Source organism: Lissotriton helveticus, unplaced genomic scaffold, assembly GCF_964261635.1.
Source record: "Lissotriton helveticus unplaced genomic scaffold, aLisHel1.1 SCAFFOLD_1036, whole genome shotgun sequence".
Classification (NCBI taxonomy): Eukaryota; Metazoa; Chordata; class Amphibia; order Caudata; family Salamandridae; genus Lissotriton; species Lissotriton helveticus.
The window spans coordinates 44,263-68,451 of record NW_027611769.1 but is presented as its reverse complement, the minus strand read 5'-3'; the positions used below and the strand labels follow the sequence as shown (position 1 = coordinate 68,451).

The 24,189-nt window shown below is 46.3% G+C and overlaps 1 protein-coding gene across 1 annotated transcript in view; it reads left to right on the top strand.

Moving 5' to 3' along the window:
• Positions 1 to 24,189, top strand: part of LOC144806669 (B-cell antigen receptor complex-associated protein alpha chain-like) — an 82,161-nt gene that overhangs the window by 42,636 nt on the left and 15,336 nt on the right. The gene's annotated exons all lie outside the window — the stretch shown is intronic.

The window sequence follows — 24,189 nt, the reverse complement described above, 5'->3', positions numbered from 1 at the left end:
GATGTGTACCAGAAGCAGATGGGCTTGTAAAAACCTGAGCTAAACTCGTGGGTCCAGTGAAAACCATACTGCAAAAATATCTTACTATGCCGGAGTCGTTTTTCCCCCTTTCGAGTACCGCCGGCCTGCAACCAGGAAGTCAGGCAGGCCGGCGCGACAACCGGAAACAGGAAGTAGGAGGGCGGGAGCCTACCCCGCCTCCCACGGAAGAGCCGTGATTGTTTGGAGCACCGGAGCAGGCAGGAGCCTACCCTGCGCCCCGGTGCCGAAGGAGGGAGGAAGAGTCCTGCTGCCGGGCCCTACAGCTGAGGAGAGCAGCTGAGGAGAGCCGCTGCACCAAGGAAGCCGGTGAGTGGGTTGCTGAGCTGCGGGGGCGGGGGGCATGTGTGTCGCGCGCGCGTGCGGCGGGAGGGGGGGCTGTGTATGTATGTGTGTGCGTGCGTGCGTGTGTGTATGTGTCTTGGAGTGCGTGTGTGTGTGACTGTGGAGGAGGGGGGGTGTGAGCGAGTGTCTGTCTGTATGCGCGCGCATGTGCATGGCGCGAGACGGAACGTGCGCGTTCCCGCACACAAATCCAGGGAAAAAGCTCGTAACACCCTCTTGTCTCTCCTTCCCCCGTAACAGGCAACATTAGGTCTCCAGCTGGACACCTGCATCCAAGTTTACCAGCTCGACCTAAAAAGGGTTCGTCGTTCCAGTGTCTTATTACAGCGAGCCATCACTGGTAGGCTCTCATTGTTTTTCTTCTTTCGTTGGCGCTGTTGAGCACCGGCGGTGGAGCTATGCGTCCAGCTCGGATTCAGATTTCGCGTTGCAGGGTGTGGCCACTCATTGCTCTCGGACCACAGTCCTGTTTGTCCTGTTACCTAACTAATCTACCATAGGTACTTTAGTCGGGGTACCCGTATCCCGTTCTTCTTTCCGGGACAAACCCTATTCTATCTTTTGTGCAGTGTTTCTTCTTTAAGTCAAAGTTCAAAAACTCCATATGGAAAAAGGGGTGATGGGGCGTGCTTTGGGAGGCCGAGGGAAAAGAGGGTGGAGTGGGATCAGGTCTGAAACGGACCAAGGAGGGCAGAAATTTCAAGCAAGTGGGCCCATCAATCGGGCAGAATGGGCTGGGACTTTCGGCACGAGCTCATCAACCATGCAGGGGCTTCTGGACAGCCCTTCTTTCCTTCACTTTCCACGTTGAGAATGGTGCCTTGTCCCGCAACTCTTTGCTCAGTGGCTCCACCTTGGTCGAGGTCATAGATATTCTCCGATCTGCAGCCAGGCTGTGCGTCACGTCCGGCCCCTCTCCTCCGACGACCGCACGTTATCTTTAAATGAGTACAAAAAAAACAAGTTTTTAAAGAACTGGCAGGGGAAGATGTTTATACACTTTAATTTCTCTCCCAACCCCAAGTAGTTGGGGAAACGTTTATTGGTCACGATAGGGTGGGTGCTTAGTAATCCTTACATCGGTGTATGCTGTTAACTCATGCATTATTGCTGTGGTGCAGGTCTGCAAGTATCTTTCTATTTTCAAACATCGTCTGTCTGGTGTTTATTCCTGTTATATTCGCGAGCGTGGCAAGAAGTCTGATATCCAACAATTACATGGTTCATTGAATTCAAACCGGCTTCTCCAGTAAAGACTTGTGTTTTTCTAAAACGAATCCTGTTGAGCTATATTTTTCTTCAGAGTCTGCTAATTCATAAAAAAGTGTGAAGTGCTTATTATCATGGGCTTACAGCTACCTTTTCCAGGGAAGGACATACGTTAAGCATTTTTTTCTTTTCTGACAGCAACGGCTAACTTTTATCAGCTTTTGGACGATTTATCTTTAAAAACAAGGTCATCAGCTACAGTCTTTGAGATTTTCTGGGACGGCTGGTTACAGAACTGGGACCATTCTGGAAAAACGGGGACGTTTCGGACATTCTACTCAAGTGCAATGGGCGGTGGTAATCCGAATGATGAGGGCGGTGTTACTAAAGCATTAAAACAAAAGCCACTGACATATAGTTCCCTTTTGAGTGTCAGATTAGGGGACATTAGTCGTCTTACCTGTCCTTTCTTTCTCAGGCAATTAAGTTCCATCATTTTACAGAAAGGAGAGGTAGTAATATGGCAAAATACGATCGTTTTGTTTCTGTCAATTTGTTCAAACACTGTCGTGTCTAAAGCCAATTATACCTGTACCGGCGAGGTACAGTGTCGTCCTTTATTCAAAAGGGAGCAAGGGAGCCCACAGAGGGAGAGAGCGTCGTGTGCACCAAATAGGCTATTAGTACACGTACAACATAAAGAGAGAGAGAGAGAGAAACGTGGATAATAATAGGTTATTCAGTGCACACACATATAGAACAGTACGGGTCGGTTTCACGTAAAAACACAAGCTGAGGGAAAACATAAATTCATAGTTTACGTACACACAAATACCAGATAGGGTGCGACAGTACATACATCAAGTACGGAAACCTAAGACAGAACACAGAGCTATTTTGGCCAAAAGGACTTTGTCATGCATGTTGCGTATTCTCAGTATTCCCTTTAATTCATTCTGGGGGTCGAGCTCGTTGTTCTCCTTCCTTCCTAATAGTAGACAATTTTTGTTGGTAACCTCGCTTCGAAAAAATACTTACTCCTTTTTAATTGGTCGGACACTAGTCCAGTCGTGCTTATACTCACGGTGGGGTCTTCCAACATCTAGCAAATGATGATCCAAGCTGAGGTAAAGGAGGGGTGTTAGTCGGACGTGCGGTGGTACAATTCTGACTTTTCTATGAGGGTGGAAGAAGAAGGGGTAAATCTAAAAAAATAACAATATCCCTAATATCTGGGCTGAGGGGGGTTCTGGAAGAACCCCAACCCGGGGTACTCTTAACTTTTCTTATTTAGTCAGCACATAAATTGACTCATTGGTGCGCATTATTTTGGGTGTACATTTGGGATATCGGTTGGGGGTTGGGTTCGTCGTACTGAAATAAGCCTTCAAGTTTCTGGTGTAGGCCACTCTCCCATTCGCTAGCTCCAGAGAGAGTCATTCCTAAGTAATGTAAGTGCTATATTTTTATTCGTCTTTCACATGCAGGTACCATGTTCGGGCTTAATTTTCCTATTCCATTAACCATTCGATCAACGCCTCAATCATACAAAAAGCATTCTTTTATTGACCCAGACGTGCGCCACACTTACGCATTCATACCGTGCAAATCAGGGCCCATGCCCACATTCATACCATACAATTTTTCACGCTCCCAGAGATAGCTCCTACATATAATGTACCGTCTCACAGAGCTAGCCTATTTTCCTCGCGTGGAACACAATGCGGTTTTAGGTCGTCTCCATACTTCAGCTGAAATTCCGATGTAACCTGCAAAAAGAAAAAGAAGGGGGGAGAGGGTGCAGCGTTCAAAGCACATCAGCGCGCATAAACACGAAAATGTTTTTACCTACCACGTACTTGACTTGTTTCTCTGGGATGCAGTCCCTTTATGTCTCGGCATTGAAGCCCAGAGGAACTGGTAGTGCGGAAAAGATAACCAATGATAGTCTGTTCATTACATAGATCGCCCGAGGGCAGTAGTACAGACCGCGTGTAGGAGAGGGTCAAAGGCCAGGGGTATTCAGTATAAGGTGGGGGGGGGGGTGACGGATTCATGTTTTCATTCGAGGAAAAGAAAAAGTTTACGGTGGTATAGGGTCGTTCCTGTTCGCAGAGCATGGTATTTAAAAAAACAACCCTATCAATCTAAATGACTGTTACGATGCTAGTTCCATATATTTTCCTTTTAAAAACCTTGATTGTAAAAATGTCAACATTCAAATACGGGCCTCCAACCATACAGGCCGGCCACGGGGCAGACGGGAAACGCATGAGGTAAGGAGAGATTACACTGTAGTATAGGAGTACGTAACGAGCGAGCCATTTAATTGGAAAAAACTAAACGTGACAAACGGTTGCAGGATCAGTGAAGGTTGATTTTATAATTGAAAGTATAACAGGATCAGTTACAATAAAATCGTTCATACGCATACCATGGGCGAGTATCATAAGTAAGATTACTTCGGAGCTTTTAATAATACAATAATCAATAGTAAATAAACCCGACATCAATAGGGTTGTCCGCATGCTCAGTCAGTACACTTCCCCACCCGCCATGTGCACAAAGACCACATACATCCCCCATAACCATCAAGGCTAAGTAACTAGAATCGTCATAAGGAGTTGCAAGTCCCGCCCATACTGGCGCCATTTTGGTCGAGGCCAGGCGGGTCCAGAGTATAGTTCAAATGCCTCCAATAACTAGCGGCCGGACCAGAATCCCTTTCGGCAGTTAAAAAAAATGTTCCGTTAATGCCAGCAGAAGAGACGGGCAGCATGAACCATGACTTAAAGGCGAGGAAGGCAAAATCTTCCCTACCGGGTCACGCTGAGGTCCCACCGGAACTGATCGAGTTGGCAGTCTACAGTGTCTCTTAGTCATTCGGACAAAAGCTGGTGTCAGCATGAGAGCATCACCATCTTGCGACAACGTTGTGGCCACTCCGGAGAGCGGGACAGCAGGCGTATCCCTCCACAGATGCGTTGAATCAGTCTTTCCTTCGGCACCAGATGTGGATAAGGCGGCGGTCGCCCGGGGCAGCGGCATATCCATGGGGGATAGTCGAGCAGCAGTGGCGGTTGCCCCCACCGGAAGCCCGCGGGAGTCGAGGGCCAACGACTCTCGTAGAATCTTTAAAACTGAGAGGACGTCTTCAAGAGTGGGGCTCATGCCCGAGCAGGCAAGCATCCGAGTTCCATGGTAGCCCAGAGCCATCCTAGTGGACCAGGCCCAAACCCGGGGAGCCGGCTGCCATCTTGAGAGCCCCTCCCCCAGCAGCCGCCCTTCACCACGGCCACCGGAGCGGGTCCCCCGGCCAGTCAACCGCGGGGGCTCGTTGAGTGGAACGCTAATGGCAGTCTTGATGCAGGAGAGGAACCTCCACCTGGGGGGGGCGCGGGGGAGAGGGGACCATCCGTGCCGCCTCTCCGCGGGCGCCCCACGCCATCTCCTGGCGTAGATATACAAGATGGCCGGACCAGGCAACAAAGGGGGGAGCCATCAGCAAGGCATCCCCCGCACACAACTTGCTGGACATCACCTCTGGATGATCCGTGGACGGGCCTCGGCGCGTTGGGTTGCCTCCGGCCTATTCGCACAACGGTCCTCCACCCCAGGCCGCCACCGACGCTACCTCGCCGGCTGACGGCTTTTGTAGACTTTCTGTAGCCCAAAACCAACTAAAAAGCAGCCCAAAGTAGCCCAACATTGCTACTTTAAGGAAGGAGGGACAGGAACAGCGTCGAATGCATTGGGATTGTTGTTGCAGCCGTTTGCCATGTAAATAGTTGTTTAATAAAAAGTTTTAACATGTTACTTTGCTGGAGTGTTGTATATATTTATAATATTTGCATAGGGTTTGTCGTTATTTGGGCGGGGTGGGCGGCGGAGCCGAGCTGTCTTGCAGCCATCATGGCGTCGAGCTCGGTTCTTCTCACTAGTTTCATATTTCTCATGAGGGGTTGTTCCTAATGTTTCTATTTTAGCGGGGTCAAAAAGATCCCATCAGTGGCCTACTGATTTTGCTCGATTCCTTTTGCTTTTCCTAACGATTTTTTATGTTATAGTTTGCTAGCACGATACAGCGGCTAATCCGTATTTATATATATATGTCCTTTTTATTAGGGGTGTCCTCCAGTGGAGCCGGATGGTTCACCTCTAATAAGCGGTCCGGGCTGAACCAACTACCAACAAACGGGGCGAAGATAGGCATGACGGGTTACAAAGGGGACAAAAGTCTGCACTACCTATCCTTCACTATCCGCAAAGACTAAACAGAGTATTGCGACTCTGTGCTTATTTGTGAATAGAGAATAACCCAAAGAGAACCAATTCCGAACGATCAATGTTCGGATAAACAATCAATCAGATGAGGAATAAAAATAGGCACGGATTATAAATGGGGCAAAAGCCTGCGTTACCTATTCTTCACTATCTGCAAAGACTAAACAGAGTATTGCGACTCTGTGCTTGTTTGCAAATAGAGAATGATCCAAAGAGAACCAATTCCAAAGCAGTAAATGCTTGGATAACAATCAATCAAATGGAGAGGGAAGCAGGTACGACGGATTACAATGGGGGCAAAAGCCTGCGTTACCTACCCTTCACTATGTGCAAAGACTAAACAGAGTATTGCGACTCTTTGCTTATTTGCAAATAGAGAATGATCCAAAGAGAACCCATTCCAAAGCAGTAAATGCTTGGATAACAATCAATCAAATGGAGAGGGAAGCAGGCACGACGGATTACAATGGGGGCAAAAGCCTGCGTTACCTACCCTTCACTATCTGCAAAGACTAAACAGAGTATTGCGACTCTGTGCTTGTTTGCAAATAGAGAATCTCTCAGAAACAATCAAATGAGTAATACTAGTATTTTCAAACAATCAAACAATCAATTCGCAATTTGTCGTGTTACACGACCTTACCCGGACCGCATGGACAGTTTCTTGTCTTCCGCTTCCAGCACCTGATCATCCTCTATTCTCCGTAATTGCTGTGGCACTCCTGATGGTTCCCAGTCAGGACCGTAGATCACTCGAGAGGTCTGCTCGGAACCAGTGAAGTTCCGATGATCGGCTGCCAGAAGAGGGTCTATCGGGCAGGTGCACTTCCCGATCGTTGCAGTCGTTCACTCTGTCGTTGGGACCTCTCCCACTGGATCCACGTGTCGCTGATGGGCCCCACGTTTGGGACGCCAATTGTTAAAAGGTAAGGGCCAAATTCGACCAAGAACCCTTCAGTATTTGCCCGGCGTTAGCCGCCTCTCATACCATTCGAGATTACCAAACAAAGAGGCAGGCGCTGGAGACAGAAGGCAGGAAACAGGAGTTTATTCCGACGGAGCAGAACACGTCAAATCAGACAACAGGGTATCTTCTCGAGGTGCTCTAACCGCATCTCTGAGGCCTGGCCTCTTATACACAGGTTTATGGCTTTATTACATACACTGCATCCGTAATGTTTCTTTGAAGGACAGAAAAGACATCCTCAGAATCCCCGGTCTGGGCCCGTTCCCACACATACCTACAGTAGAGTTCCCACCCCGATCTCAGCATGTGGTGGTTATCGCTCAGCTGGACATTCCGCTGGGAACGTGGATGTGTGTGATCAGTCGGATCTACGGGGTGCGAAAGCATTGATTAATCCCCGCTCCTTTGATGTGAGGCGAGGTCCTACTGTAGGGGGCAATAAACTGCATCTGTTGGGCTAGGTGATGGCCTGGGATCAGGCCGGACAATCAGGCAGGGAGGAAGAGGTTATCAAAAGGGCCTGTTCTTGGAATGAGATGAAAGAGCGAGGGGGTTCAGCACGGGATGTGGCTCGGAGACAGGGTCGCGTTAGAGGTGCGTTTATGGCCCAAGCAGGAGAGACCGGGGGCCGTCGGGGAGCGGGGGAATGCTTGCGAGGCCGGGGAGTGAGGGGGAGAGAGAGACGCGCAGGCTATTGGCAGTGGGCAGAGAGGCCTCGACACACAACATGGCTGCCACTTACGCGCATGATGGGGCCTAAAAGGGACAAGATGGCGTGGCCACTGTTTCACGATTTTCACTTTACTTTCAATAGTGGGTGGGGTGAACATAAATGAACGCCGCTTATATATACCTAATTTGGTCATTTTCCACACAACTATCTAGTATAGTGCCCACCTATCAGCACTCATCTTGTTGTACGGCGCTCATATATCAGCACACACCTTGTTGTATGGTCCTCGTATATCAGCACACATCTCTTTGTACAGCGCTCATATATCATCACATATCTTGTTGTACAGCGCTCTGATATCAGAACACATCTTGTTGTACAGCGCTCATATACCAGCACACACCTTGTTGTATGATACTCATATATCAGCACACTCCTTGTTGTACGGCGCTCTGATATCAGCACACACCTTGTTGTAGGGCGCTCATATATCAGCACACACCTTGTTGTACGGAGCTCATATATCAGCACACACCCTGTAGTGTGGTGCTCATATATCAGCACACACCTTGTTGTACGGCGCTCATATATCAGCACACACCTTGTTGTAGGGTGCTCATATATCAGCACACACCTTGTTGTACGGAGCTCATATATCAGCACACATCTTGTTGTACGGCGCTCATATATCAGCACACATCATGTTGTACCGCACTCTGATATCAGCACACACCTTGTTGAATGGTGCTCAGAGAGCACACACCTTGTTGTATGACACTCATATATCAGGACACACCTTGTACGTCACTCTGATATCAGAACACATCTTTTTGTACGGCGCTCATATCAGCACACAAGTTGTTGTATGGTACTCATATATCAGCACACATCTTGTTGTACAGCGCTCATGTATCTGCACACATCTTGTTGTACGGTGCTCATATATCAGCACACACCTTGTTGTATGGTTCTCCGATAGCACACACGTTGGTGTATGGTGCTTATATATCAGTACACAACTTGTTGTACAGTGCTCATATATCATCACACATCTTGTTGTACGGTGCTCAGATATCAGCACACACTTTGTTGTATGGTCCTCATATATGAGCACACATCTTGTTGTACAGCGCTCATATATCATCACACATGTTGTTGAACAGCGCTCTGATATCAGAACACATCTTGTTGTATGGCGCTCATATACCAGCACACACCTTGTTGTATGATACTCATATATCAGCACACTCCTTGTACGGCGCTCTGATATCAGAACACATCTTGTTGTATGGCGCTCATTTATCTGAACACACCTTGTTGTACGGCGCTCATATATCAGCACACACCTTGTAACTCATATATCAGCACACACCTTGTTGTACGGCGCTCATATATCAGCCCACACCTTGTTGTATGGTTCTCAGATAGCACACACGTTGGTGTATGGTGCTCATATATCATCACACATCTTGTTGTACGGCGCTGAAAAATAGCACACACCTTGTTCGATGGTACTCATATATCAGCACACATCTTGCTGTACGGCGCTCTGATATCAGCACACACCTTGTTGAATGGTGCTCAGATAGCACACACCTTGTTGTATGGTACTCATATATCAGGACTCACCTTGTTTTATGGCGCTCAGATATCAGCACACACCTTGTTGTATGGTTCTCCGATAGCACACACGTTGGTGTATGGTGCTTATATATCAGCACACAACTTGTTGTACGGCGCTCATATATCATCACACATCTTGTTGTATGGCGCTCATATGTCAGCACACATCTTGTTGTACGGCGCTCATATATCAGCACTCACATTATAGTATGATACTCATATATCAGCACACACCTTGTTGTACGGCGCTCATATATCGGCACACACCTTGTTGTATGGTTCTCAGATAGCATACACGTTGGTGTATGGTGCTCATATATCATCACCCATCTTGTTGTATGGCGCTCATATATCAGCACACACCTTGTAGTATGGTACTTATATATTAGCGCACATCTTGTTGACGGCGCTCTGATATCAGCACACACCTTGTTGAGTGGTGCTCAGATAGCACACATCTTGTTGTATGGTACTAATATATCAGGACTCAGAATGTTGTACGGAGCTCATATATCAGCACACATCTTGTTGTACGGCGCTCATATATCAGCACACATCATGTTGTACCGCACTCTGATATCAGCACACACCTTGTTGAATGGTGCTCAGATAGCAAACACCTTGTTGTATGACACTCATATATCAGGACACACCTTGTATGTCACTCTGATATCAGAACACATCTTTTTGTACGGCGCTCATATCAACACAAGTTGTTGTATGGTACTCATATATCAGCACACATCTTGTTGTACAGCGCTCATGTATCTGCACACATCTTGTTGTACTGGTGCTCATATATCAGCGCACATCTTGTTGTACGGCGCTCATATATCAGCACACACCTTGTTGTACGGCGCTCACATATCAGCACACACCTTGTTGTATGGTTCTCCAATAGCACACACGTTGGTGTATGGTGCTTATATATCAGTACACAACTTGTTGTACAGTGCTCATATATCATCACACATCTGTTTGTACGGTGCTCAATTATCAGCACACACCTTGTTGTATGGTCCTCATATATCAGCACACATCTTGTTGTACAGCGCTCATATATCATCACACATCTTGTTGTACAGCGCTCTGATATCAGAACACATCTTGTTGTATGGCGCTCATATACCAGCACACACCTTGTTGTATGATACTCATATATCAGCACAGGCCTTGTACGGCGCTCTGATATCAGAACACATCTTGTTGTACGGCGCTCATGTATCTGCACACACCTTGTTGTACGGCGCTCATATATCAGCACACACCTTGTAACTCATATATCAGCACACACCTTGTTGTACGGCGCTCATATATCAGCACACACCTTGTTGTATGGTTCTCAGATAGCACACACGTTGGTGTATGGTGCTCATATATCATCACACATCTTGTTGTACGGCGCTGAAAAATAGCACACACCTTGTTGTATGGTACTCATATATCAGCATGCATCTTGCTGTACGGCGCTCTGATATCAGCACACACCTTGTTGAATGGTGCTCAGATAGCACACACCTTGTTGTATGGTACTCATATATCAGGACTCACCTTGTTTTATGGCGCTCAGATATCAGCACACACCTTGTTGTATGGTTCTCCGATAGCACACACGTTGGTGTATGGTGCTTATATATCAGCACACAACTTGTTGTACGGCGCTCATATATCATCACACATCTTTTTGTATGGCGCTCATATATCAGCACACATCTTGTTGTACGGCGCTCATATATCAGCACTCACATTATAGTATGATACTCATATATCAGCACACACCTTGTTGTACAGCGCTCATATATCGGCACACACCTTGTTGTATGGTTCTCAGATAGCATACACGTTGGTGTATGGTGCTCATATATCATCACCCATCTTGTTGTATGGCGCTCATATATCAGCAGACACCTTGTAGTATGGTACTTATCTATCAGCGCACATCTTGTTGTACGGCGCTCTGATATCAGCACACACCTTGTTGAGTGGTGCTCAGATAGCACACACCTTGTTGTATGGCACTAATATATCAGGACTCACATTGTTGTACGACGCTCATATATCAGCACACACCTTGTTGTATGGTTCTCCGATAGCACACACGTTGGTGTACGGTGCTTATATATCAGCACACAACTTGTTGTCTGGCGCTCATGTATCATCACACATCTTATTGTATGGCGCTCATATATCATCACACATCATGTTGTATGGTGCTCAGATATCAGCACACACCTTGTTGTATGGCGCTCATATATCAGCACTCACCTTGTTGTATGGCACTCATATATCAGCACACATCTTGTTGTACGGCGCTCATATATCAGCACACATCTTATTGTATGGCGCTCACATATCAGCACACATCTTGCTGTACGGCGCTCTGATACCAGCTTACACCTTGTTGTATGGTACTCATATATTAGGACACACCTTGTTCTACGGTGCTCATATATCATCACACATCTTGTTGTACGGAGCTCATATATCGGCACACATGTTGTTGTACGGAGCTCATATATCGGCACACATGTTGTACGGCACTTATATAAAGCACACACCTTGTTGTACGGTGCTCATATATCAGCAAACACCTTGTTGTACGGCGCATATATCAGCACACACCTTGTTGTACAGCGCTCATGTATCTGCACACACCTTGTTGTACGGCGCTCATATATCAGCACACACCTTGTTTTACGGCACTCATATATCAGCACACACCTTGTTGTACGGTGCAGATATCAGCACACACCTTGTTGTACAGCGCTCATGTATCTGCACACACCTTGTTGTACAGTGCTGATATCAGCACACACCTTGTTGTACGGCGCTCAAATATCTGCACACATCTTGTTGTATGGTGCTCATATATCAGCGCACACCTTGTTGTACGGCACTCATATATCAGCACACACCTTGTTGTACGGCGCTCATATATCAGCCTACATCTTGTTGTACGGCACTCATATATCAGCACACATCTTGTTGTACGGCGCTCATACATCAGCACACATCTTGTTGTACCGCGCTCATACATCAGCACACATGTTGTTGTATGAAGCTCATATATCGGCACACATGTTGTTGTACGGCACTGATATAAAGCACCCACCTTGTTGTGCGGTGCTCATATATCAGCATACACCTTGTTGTATGGTACTCATATATCAGCACACACCTTGTTGTACAGCGCTCATGTATCTGCACACACCTTGTTGTATGGCGCGCATATATCAGCACACACCTTGTTGTACAGCGCAGATATCGGCACACACCTTGTTGTACAGCGCTCATGTATCTGCACACACCTTGTTGTACGGCGCTCATATATCAGCACACAGCTTGTTGTACAGCGCTCATGTATCTGCACACACCTTGTTGTACAGCGCTCATATATCAGCACACACCTCGTTGTATGGCGCTCATATATCTGCACACATCTTGTTTTACGGAGCTCATATATCAGCACACACCTTGTTGTACGGCGCTCATATATCAGCACACACCTTGTTGTACGGCGCTCATATATCAGCACACACCTTGTTGTACGGCGCTCATATATCAGCACACATCTTGTTGTACGGCACTCATATATCAGCACACATCTTGTTGTATGGCGCTCATACATCAGCACACATGTTGTTGTATGGCGCTCATACATCAGCACACATGTTGTTGTACGGAGCTGATATATCGGCCAACATGTTGTTGTACGGCACTGATATAAAGCACACACCTTGTTGTACGGTGCTCTTATATCAGCACACACCTTGCTGTATGGTACTCATATATCAGCACACTGTGGTAAATAAAATATTACCCTGGCAGAATTTCTAGGCATTAACAAAGTATCATGCATCAAGTGAGAAGCAGAGTCCGTGGTATCTGAGTTAAAATGGGCTTTATTCCAATAACTCGAGTCAAAGGGAGAATCAGTTCCATCACCACAGAGGTTCAGGAAGGGAACTTCTAACAATTATTTACTGAACATAGTATATATACATTTCTTTTACATAGGCTAAGCAGAGCAAGAAAGAAAATGAGATAAGAACATGTGGGTGTACATGAGGGTGTGTACTTTGATGAGTCATAGCGAGGTGATAGGTAGGTGTCATAGGTGGGTGGGTACTTAGGAGGAGTTTGCATGACCAGCTGGAACTCTGCCCTACTTGTGTGCAACTTGGACATGACGTGCAATTGACGTGTAATTGGGAGGAAGCTGACTTTCAACCTAGTAGAGAGATCTCTTGTGTCAAGGCGACTTGAGCACGTCTTGTACAATCTGATATGATAGGGGATGTATTATCTGGAGCACAAGTTGTTCATCACTAAAAGACAGAGAGGGCATATTTATTCGTTCATTGCATGAGCTTTCTATGGGTGCAAGCACTGTAATTCACTTAAATGGAGACAGAATGGCTATCGGACGGGTCTGTTTACTTTTCCTCACCGGGCAGGGATGCCACTCTGTACAGCAGACGGATAACTGTTATTCATAATACTGTCTTGGCAGACTTCTTGCTGACGTGACTGCAGCTCAGTATGCCAAGAGTCATGTAAACATTAATTCAGAAAGTGGTTTCAGGCTCAACCAGTACGATATTTATTTAAAAGAGCACAATGCAAAATGCTAATACATGGGCCTTCATTTTAGCTTAACGTTTGGGAGACTTGATGACTTGACTTGCAGGACATGTTTGCAGAGGCCTAGTGATTCAGGCCACTACGGGAAATATGCATGGGTGACATGCACATGACATGTAACATAGGGTATATGTAGTGGACATATTTGGTCAGGCAAAATATCATTTTCCTCATTCCCTCCTTGTCCCCTACATAACCCTTTAGGATACATCTATATTCATGAGACCGTATAGTTCATCATACAGAATCATTTGTTCATCTTTAACTCTTTGTTTACGTGGATGAGGAACACAGGCAGTGGCACACAGGCCGCAAATCGCCGGACCACACTGCAGACAGAGACAGCAACCAAATACCATAAGTAGGGCCATTCCTAGGAAGGACATAACTTTCCATCCCCATGCAGATATTACACCCCAGAACCAACTGGACCAAGTCCATGTGCCTGGATCTTGATGTATGGCATGAGCAATCTTGTGGAGCCTTGTTATTGCTTCATACACAGATGGTGCATTATCTGGGATGAAAATGCAACAACTAGATCGGATGACTCTACAAGCTCCGCCCCTATCCGCCAAGATGACGTCTAGAACGAGGCGGTTTTGAAGAACGACAAGTCTAATAGCAGACTGTTCCTGGGTCAAGTTCGCCAGGGCAGATGCAGTTATATTTACAACTGTTTCAAGAGTCCTTGTTAACCTGCGTATCAGTTTACTGTTTTGGACGGGACCTATGAAGAAAAAGAATCCTCTGTTGAAATCTGTATATTGCTCCCATGCTGTTTCAGTCTGATCGATCCCTGCGGAATCTGTCTCTCTGTTTTGTCTAACATGTTCTAGTCGTGAATCTCTATGATAATTTGATGGGGCTAGAAAAACGGGTGGCAATAAGAATGCTATATAACAAGTCCCACCCCAGTCTAAGGGCAGATGTACGTAGGCTGTCTGACCGCAAATGAAATAGGTATGGCGTGATGTTTTGAAAGAAGAAAGTCCTTCATCATTAAACTCTACTACAGTGTTACACTCGCTGTGTCCCATATGTACTGAGCCTTTCTTACTAACACATAAATCACCTTTTGCTGGCAGGACTGATATAAACGGTGGACCTGTGTTTTGCTTGGGCTGAACGTTTAACATTATAAAATTAACAGATGCATTTCCCTGTTCGTACTCTTCATTCTCTAAATCGGTTCCCTTTCTTTGGGGGAATCCGTCTTTGTCTGGAAAGCATGCTTCATTCATTACTTTATTCAGGTTTCCATATATCCAGCCACCTGGATAAGCTATGTACCTTCTATCTATTGAGGTCATTAAGGCAAACCATGCTCCACACGAACCATTGCGTGAGAACGGTAAAGGGTAGAAGGGCAGAACTCCCTCCGTTTTCTGATAAGGGGGCAGTTGGCCACATACCCAGCAGTCAGTCGCATTGCTGGTCTGGTGAGAATGGTGTAACATTCGAATAAATGTATTGTTACGTAGTGCAAGTCGATATGACAATTCATGGGGAGGCAGGTCACTAAATGTATGTTCTATGGTACTGTTACTGGAAGAATGTATATGTGAGGAAATGGGAAAGAAAACATGTAGCAATAAACTGACACCAATTATAACAATGCACAGAATAAAAAGGATGATCAAAGTAACTATACATCTACTGCGTAATACCTTGCAGTACTTCTCCTTCTTATCTCTCTTCTTGCTATTCTCATATGTGATCTTATACATGTCAGAATCGAGTCTAACCGATTCACCACCGGGTGGGCTTAAACAATTAAACTACGTCTAACTTACTAGTTCTTAATCTAGACCTATACTCTTGCTGAGGGGTATTTTCTAGCAAAGGTCAGTGTTCTTTATTAAAAGTTTCAAAGTTCCAAAGTTCCAAAGTTCCAAATTTCCAAAGTGTCTTTTGTAGTGATGAAGGTGAGTTCGGCCTTTACGTCCTTCCACCAACTTCGGCGTCTTCCAACGTGGCTCAAGGGGACTTGAACGATCAAAGATCCTGAGGAGTCCAAATTCTCCTGGTGCTATGGCATGTTCCTTGACCTGGGTGTTGTCAGGGAAGGCGGCAGCAACCTGTGAATGAAAAGAGAGTAGTGCAGAAATCAAGGAAGCCAGGTAATCTGTCAGCATGTTACTGTCAACATCAGTTATTTTCTTTGGCATAGGCGTACCCCACATATTTGGCGGTCTACTGAAAACCACTTCATAAGGAGATAGGCCTGTTCTGGAATGAGCTACCATACGCATGTAAAAGAGGGCAACCGGCAAGGCCACCATCCAATCCACGCCTTTGTCTGTACAGATCTCAGCAACTTTGTCTTAATTGTCTGATTTTGTCTTTCTACAAGGCCTGCGGCTTCTGGGTGTCTGACACAATGGAATTTCCATGTATAACCTAACAGAAGGGACACTTGTTTCATTAATTCAGAGGAGAATGGCTGATCGTTATCTGAATAGATCACATGAGGTAGATCACATGAGGTGATTCATAGCTGGGGAAGTACTGCGCACTAATTGTCTGGCTGTTGTAACAGCAGTATAATCTGGAACTGGATATGCTTCTGTCCATCTAGACAGTGCACACACAACTACTAGGACATACTTGTTAAACCTCTACATCTGTCCATTTGGATATAATCCATCTGGAGAACTTCAAAAGGGTGGTCAGGAGGATGAAATCCGCCTTGTTCCACCGGAATGCCTTTACCTGGATTGAACTGACAACAGATCATACATGTTCATACATGTTCGCACTTTCTGTTTCACTGCTGCACGTAGGTGCTTGTTAAACCAAATATTCTGTAAGCAGTCTATCATCATCTATCATCTTCTCTCCTACGTGTGTTGGACTATGTGCTGGGCTTATGATTACTTGTACCATAGAATCTGAAAGAAACCATGTGCTTTTTCCCTTAGTCATCTAACCTTGGTCAGTCTGGACCCCTCCTTGTAAAAGTCCATCTCTTTATCTCATCTGTGGTGGCATATGTCTGTATGTCGAGTACATCTTGAGTGGGAACCCTGACTGTCATACATGTTGTCAGTAATGGTACCTCTGTCTTTGTCGTGTCTGTTGGTGTCTGTACCTTTGGTATGAGCTTTGCATTTCAGGATAGAAATGGCTGTAGGTAAATGTATGGCCTCTAACAGGGCCTGAATAGGCCGGCTGTGCTGAATCTTGGCACCATGAGAGGTCAAGACTACGCCAAAGGCATATTGTGAATCTGTATAAATGTTTACTTTCAAGTGCTTTGTGTCAGATCAATGAGCTCTGCTGCTTGAGCAGACAGTGTGTCTATTTCCTGTGGTCACAGCATAGGCTGCTACTAATTCTCCTGTACTTGTTCTCATGCATGATCCATCTACATAGAGTGTCAGGTCTGGGTCTAGAAGTGCAATATCTGTCAGGTCTTGTCTTGGTTTATTCATTACTTCCACACAGTCATGTGGTGATGCATTTACTGTACTTGAGGGCAAAAGCGTTGCAGGATTCAGAATCTTACAACGTCTGATCTCTATGTGTGGTTGAAATAATGTCAGTTCATATCCTGTCAGTCTCGCTACAGTCAATGTAAAAATAAATAAAAATAAAAAAAGCATAAAATGTTTACTGTGACATGGAGTCGCTAAAACTGGCGCGTGACATAATGCTCTTTTTAATTCCTCAAATGCCAAGGTGTGTTCTTGTGTCCTAGGGAGAACAGTCAAAATGGCTGCCTTCTGTGTAGTTAACTGTATGAGCGGTTTGCTAGATATGCATACTGGGGAATCCATTGCCTACAGTAAGAAGTGAGGCCAATAAAGGCACGTACTTCCTTTTGTGTCCTGGGCTGTGAAAGGTTAGTAATGAGCTGTATGATTCTTGTGTTAACTGTCTACCGTGTTAGCTGTATACCTGGTGTACCCTCCTTGGAAAGCAAGTGTTGTACACCACTTGCTTTACACAGAAAGTGCAAGACTGTCAGAGATGCAATGTCACAGTCTGGTTCTGATCTTGCTGTAATTAGAATGTCGTTTATGTACTGTATCAGTGCTGTGTTGGCAGGCATGTGAATACTGTCTAGCTGTCTTTAGTGTCTGACTGTAAATGCTAGGGCTCACTGTCATCAATCTAGCAAAAATAATTATATAAATAAATAATTAAATAAATAAGAATGAATTCTCAATTCAAAAGCACTATTTTATATTGGGGAACCTCTATCCAAAACCTCTGCAGTTTTACAATAAATCCTACGCTAAATCCTGGTAATAGTATGACCATACTACCTACAATATGTTCTCTAAATGTATCTGAATAAAACCAAAGTATTCTTGTCATAGACAGAAGGCTGGAGCCTCTGTGAGAAACAGCCCCTCCCTCTAGAATTATGTTCGCGCTCGGAGTTTTGAATCAACTCCAAGCCGGGCTACACTGAGATCTACAATTGAATGACTGCCAGATGCTGAACTCATTGCAAGAGCAAGACTCCTGCCAATTATTCTGTTTACACTACTGGGGGAATAACTATCCATTTGCAAGCGTGACTTTATCTGAAGTCAATGAAGCTTTTAGTGTTGACCGTTTCAGAGGAGCAACTTGGCCCCCCTTTACATAAACATTGTCTCCGTGGCTCGTCAAGTATTTTTATTCTGTTCGCGAAGGAAGCCTGACTTAGCTGGAGAACAGCCAATAATCGTCCGCGGAAAGGAATTGGAGGATGGCCAATATCAACAAGACAGGCACTCCAAGAGAGAAAAAGCCCTCCCTTTACATAAACATCATTTACTGGGAACCAGGCCATCTCGGACGGACTGTGTCTCAAGGTCAAAATAACACATTCCTTGTACTTCAAAACATATCTGTTCCCAGGACAGAGAGCTTAACCCACGTTCTCTAACTTAACTGAAGCAAACTTTAAAACGTGGTAAAAAGTAAATTAATAAAGACATATATTTTTTTTGTAACTAAGGGCCCGATGTAGGTCGGTCGGTAACGGCCGAAAATCGGTATTTTCGGCCGTTACCAATCGGAATACAGACAACGGGATGTAGGAGGCCGAAATCCAGCGAAATCGGCGATTTTACCGATTCGGAAAGTCACCGAGTCGGTCGGATTCCGAATCGGAAAAATGTAGGAATCGGAAAAAATCTCCGAATAGGTAATCTACCGAATCGGAGATTTTTTCCGATTACTACTTTTTTCCGATTCGGAATCCGACCGACTCGGTGACTTTCCGATTCGGTAAAATCGCCGAATTGGTATATATTCCGATTCGGTGAAAATCCGATTCCATGCGAAAACCCTAAGATTGAGATGTAGGTAAGCACAGAAATACCGATTTTGCTCAAAAATCGGTATTTCTGAGTCGGAAATTACCATGGATTGGAATCAGGTGGTAACCAGGTGCAACCTATAAAAAAGGACCCAAAATGCAGTTCTACTTGCAACATGGCAGCTTTCTATGTCATAGCTAGACGGCTACGGCTACAGCAGGAAGGAGAGAGGGAATGGCAGAGAGAGGAGCAGGTGTACAGGCAGAGGGTGACCCTGTGCATGCTGACAGATCCAGAGATCCTACAGAGGTACAGGCTGGAGGCAGACACCATCAGAGACCTCATCAGGGACCTCCAACCCCTGTTGCAGCACCCCACCCCAAGGGCACATGCAATCCCTGTGCAGGTGCAGGTGCTATGCTGCCTACATCTTCTGGCGTCTGGCAGCTATCAAAGTGTAGTTGCTGTGGCAGGAGGGGTGACCCAGAGCAGCCTGTCAAGGTTCTTCCACAAGTTCCTTGATGCCATGATCCAGAGGATGGCCCACTACATTTCCTTCCCTTCCACCCATGCAGAACTGGCACAGACAAAAGCTAAATTCTATCAGATGGCAAGATTCCCCCACATCATTGGCTGCATAGATGGCACACACATACCGATTTGCCCCCCTGCTGACACCGAATACGTATACCGCAATCGGAAGTCACGGCACACCATAAATGTGCAAGTGATATGCAATGCCAAGTGTGTGATCACTGACCTGGTTGCAAAGTTTCCGGGGAGTACCCATGACTCCTATATCTTCCAGAGTAGCGGGATTTATGCACGGCTGATGGCAGGGGAATTTGGCGAAGGATACCTCCTAGGTAAGACACAGTGTCAGACCCCCATTACCAAAATTGCAGTGTGAAATACATGTATGCATGTGAGTAATGTTACCCCTTCTCCTTCCAGGCGACAGTGCATATGCCCTACGCTCGTTCATTCTCACACCTTACCTCAACCCCTCAACACCCAGCCAAAGGAGGTACAACCCTGCACACAAAAGCACGAGGAACGTAGTGGAAAGGACCTTTGGCATCTGGAAGAGCAGGTTCAGATGTCTGCACAAGAGCCGAGGTGCAAGGCAATATACCCCCATCACCTGCTGCAAGATTATTGCTGTCTGTGCAATGTTGCACAACCTTGCAGTCAGGAAAGGCACTGAGGTAGAGTTATCCGACTACGAGGACCCCGACGATGACAATGCTGTCCCACTACCACTACCTGCTGGAGTCTCTGCACCATCTGACGGCAGATACAGGCGTCAGGAGATCACAGACAACTATTTCTGAGTGAGTACAGATGCACAAACAGGTCAATGTATGTGTTCAGAAATTAAATTTAATAATGTTGCATCAACGTTACTGCACTGATGTGCAACAAAAGAAAAGTTAAACAACAAGGGGTAGGAATGTCCAATGTCCGGGTTGCCTCACCCGCAGTGGCAGTCCTATTTTTTGCTGCGCTTAGCAGGCCCACTGGGATGAACCTCACCCCCTTCAGAATGCCCTGCAGCCTCAGCTGAGCGCCTGGTGCTCCGGCGCGGCTCTGACGCAGCGCTGGCCGGGCTGCTGCGGCTGCTGCTGTCCCCAGCCTCGCCCAGGACGGGATTCACTGCGGTGTTGGAGATGAGTAGTGTCTCCATGGCTGTTGTTATACGGCCCATGCCCCTAGTGACCTCGGACATGTTCTGTGTGAGGCTGGCCTCCATGTTTGCCCCACGTTGGCATAGCTGGGCAGTCGCAGCCGCAAGGCGGGTGAGTGACCTGTTCGTGACTCTTGCATCCCTGCGACGACTCAGCTCATGGTCATCCAACCTGGTGCAGAGCTGGGTGATGGCAGTGGTCATTCGGCCAATTGATGTTGCTATGTCCTTGTTGCTGTCAACGAAGGTCTTGAAGCCCTGTGACATCTCACCCATCTGCAGGTTGTGCAGGCGCAACTGGCGATGGCAGGCCAGGATGGATTTCGCCTGCATCCTCTGTATTGTGACCATGCTGGTCTCCAGCCCTGCGAAGACGCTGCCTCCCGGTGCTGGTATTGGGCTGCTGGTAGCACGTGGCCTACGTGGAATTCTGCTGCCCTGCTGTGTGTGCTCTGGTGTCGCTGGTGTCACGGGGTCTTGTGCAGGAGCCTGACCCGCTGCCCCCTCCATGATGACTAATGGAGCCACTATTCTCCTCCGGGTCGGGGAAGTGGCAGGTGCAGGGTGGCTCTGTGGTGGTGTGTTGTCCGGGGAGAATACCAATGAGGGCGACTGAGACTGAGACAGTCGGGGGGAGTGTGGAGTTGTGAGGGAATGTCCTGTGTCCTCCTCATTTGCCAGGGCACAGCTGTTGTCCTCCTCCTCCTGTGCTGCTGCACTGGTGCTTGCCACTGCCGCACTGGCTGTTGGTGCTGGAGCTGGTGCTGGAGCTGATGCTGCTCCCCCGCCTGATGGTGCCCCTAGGAACAAAGAAGCATTTGTCAAGTGGGTGCTAATGTGTTCCAGTCACAACTATTAAAGCATTGCACATCTCATTACAAACACGTTGATGCTGTATTACAGTTATTTATCTCATGCTTCTGCTGTGGCATTTTTGGTAACTTTTGCTGAGTACATTTAGCACGATGCATTGCTCATGTCTGTTGCTAGCTGTACTGGCCTGGGGTTTGGCTGTGCATTGGGTCTGTAGGGGAGGTGTCTGGTATGGTGTGTCAAGTTGCGCATGCTTCTTACCTGTAGCTGTAGCTCGGGATGAGCTATCCAGGTCCCCAATGCCCACGACACTGGCCCTCTCGATGGTCGTCGCCACTAGTTCCTCCAGCTGAGTGAGGGGTGGCGCACGGTTTGTTCCTCCTCCAGTGAGTCCAGCCTGCTTGTGCAGGTCGGCCAGTTTGCGCTTGGTCACGCCACGGATGTCATAAAACCTCTTCTTGAGGTCGTCTAGGCTCCTGTGGGTGACACCAACTGCATTCACTTTCTCCCCGATGTCGATCCACAGCCTCCTCTTGGTGCTCTCCGGGACAGTCAGGGACTGCCTGCCATATAGCTGGGTGTGCACCCTCACCACCTCCTCCACCAAAGTTTGTAGCTCCATGGTGCTGAATTTAGGATTGCGCTTACGCCCTGCCTTCTGGCTCTCTGTGCTGGTGTCCATGTCTCTCAGGGATCCTGCTCACAATGCTGCTCTCTCTGTGTTTGCTCAGCTCAGGCAGCTTTCCAGAAAGTTCTGATGAGTTGCACCTGCCTGGGTTGCCACACCCTGTGGGGGAGGGTGCTTACAGCTCATTGGCTGATGTCTTCAGTGTCACTCAACCAGCTCGGCAAAACGGCATTCTCCGAATCGGTATTTTCCGATTCGGTATTTTCCGAATGTGTTCGGTAAATACCGATTCGGAATGTATAATGTCTTCCTATTGGCCTTTCGGCCCATGGGGCGTATTTATTATTCCGAATCGGCGTATACCGATTCTGTTGGTTCCGCATTTTTTTTTTCCGATTCGGACTTGTCCGACCCGGCCTATACCGAATCGGTAGTTGGCGATTCGGTACGTATCGACTCTCGATACCGAATGCTACCGATTCGGTATTTTTCCGATGATTATTTCCTAGATATCATTTTCCGATTTTGAAATACCGATTCGGTACGGATCGGTATTTTAAAATCGGTAAATGCGTTTTACCTACATCGGGCCCCTAGTGACATGCTAGCATTTTAAAATAATTCTGTACTGCTACTTAAAAGCTCCACTTTCTAAAAAACACTTTTGTCTAACTAATTCAGCTAGAAGGCAAGACATTTGAAACATGGGCATTTGTTTAGCATGCAAATTGCCACACAAAAAGGGACAGTTTGCTTCTGCACACAATGCTAAGCACTTTGCAGTTGAGAGTCTTGTTTAATGAACACTGCTTTTACCGTGCAACATTATACCTTTCTATCAGCATCCTGTCAAAGTACATAGGTGAGCCTTGAAACTAAATGAATGCAAATTGAACTAATGTAGGGGACTCTTAGCAATGCATTAAGATGGTAGTGTATTATAGCTATCAAAAAGAGCCACGTTCATTAATTTACAAATAGCCACTTTCCTAAGTGAGTGGGATAACTGTCACACGCTATTCTAAAGGGCAGCTTGCATTGGGAAAAATATTCTGTAGGAACATTCCTATTTAAACAAAAAACACTGTTGCATTACACTAATTTAAAGCACATTCTCTAATGGGTCTGTTTCATATTTTCTTTCCAACCGTGAAAACATTGAAGCACTCTTCGTGGTGCAAACCCTTATCTCACATTTCAGAAATACGCCCATTGGATAACATGGCAAATCGCACCTCCACACAAAACATGCTTTTTTCACCACTTCCACAGCTCAGATCCTTTTCAAATTTGGCATCACAGTAGTCCAAGCTATTTCCTAAATCCTCACCAAAAAGCAACTAAATCCCTCCACTGGAACGGGTACGAATTTCCGCTCAAAAACACGCCCCCCCCCGCAAACACCTTGTTGATCAGCATGTTAAAACAAATACTGCCTACTCAGTACAAGAAATTAACTCTTTGGCAGCTGAAGCACAATCTTTCCCCAATGACTGCAGTACATGGGAAAGTCATGAACTCATCTCTCCACGTTATCACATAACACATACGCACATCTTCAAAACATTTTCCTCCAAACACTTGAAAGAGATCCAGCTCTCTCCTGCCTAACGTAATGGCTAGGGACCTGATGATAACATGCTCTGCACAAAACATAACCACATGGCGCTATTCACAAGCCATATTTACAAGAAACTCAACATGTCACAAAAATGACACGCTATTCACAAGGCATATTTACAAGGCGCTTTCGCAGTCCAGAAGGGACTCGTCTAGATACAAGGAAATGAACGCTTCAGATGCTGTCGACTTATTTTACATACTCTAAAGGGTACAGGTGGTGGCGTTCTCTACCTACTGGGTCTTTCTGAGGTGGTCACTTGAACTAGTTCTTCTGACAGGGCGGGATAATTACCAGTAATGACGGCATTTCTTTCTCTAACAGTCTGTTCTGTCTTGACCTGTTCCCCCTTATCCCGTAGTTCTTTTTCTTTGGCTTTATTTTTTCTCTGCTTG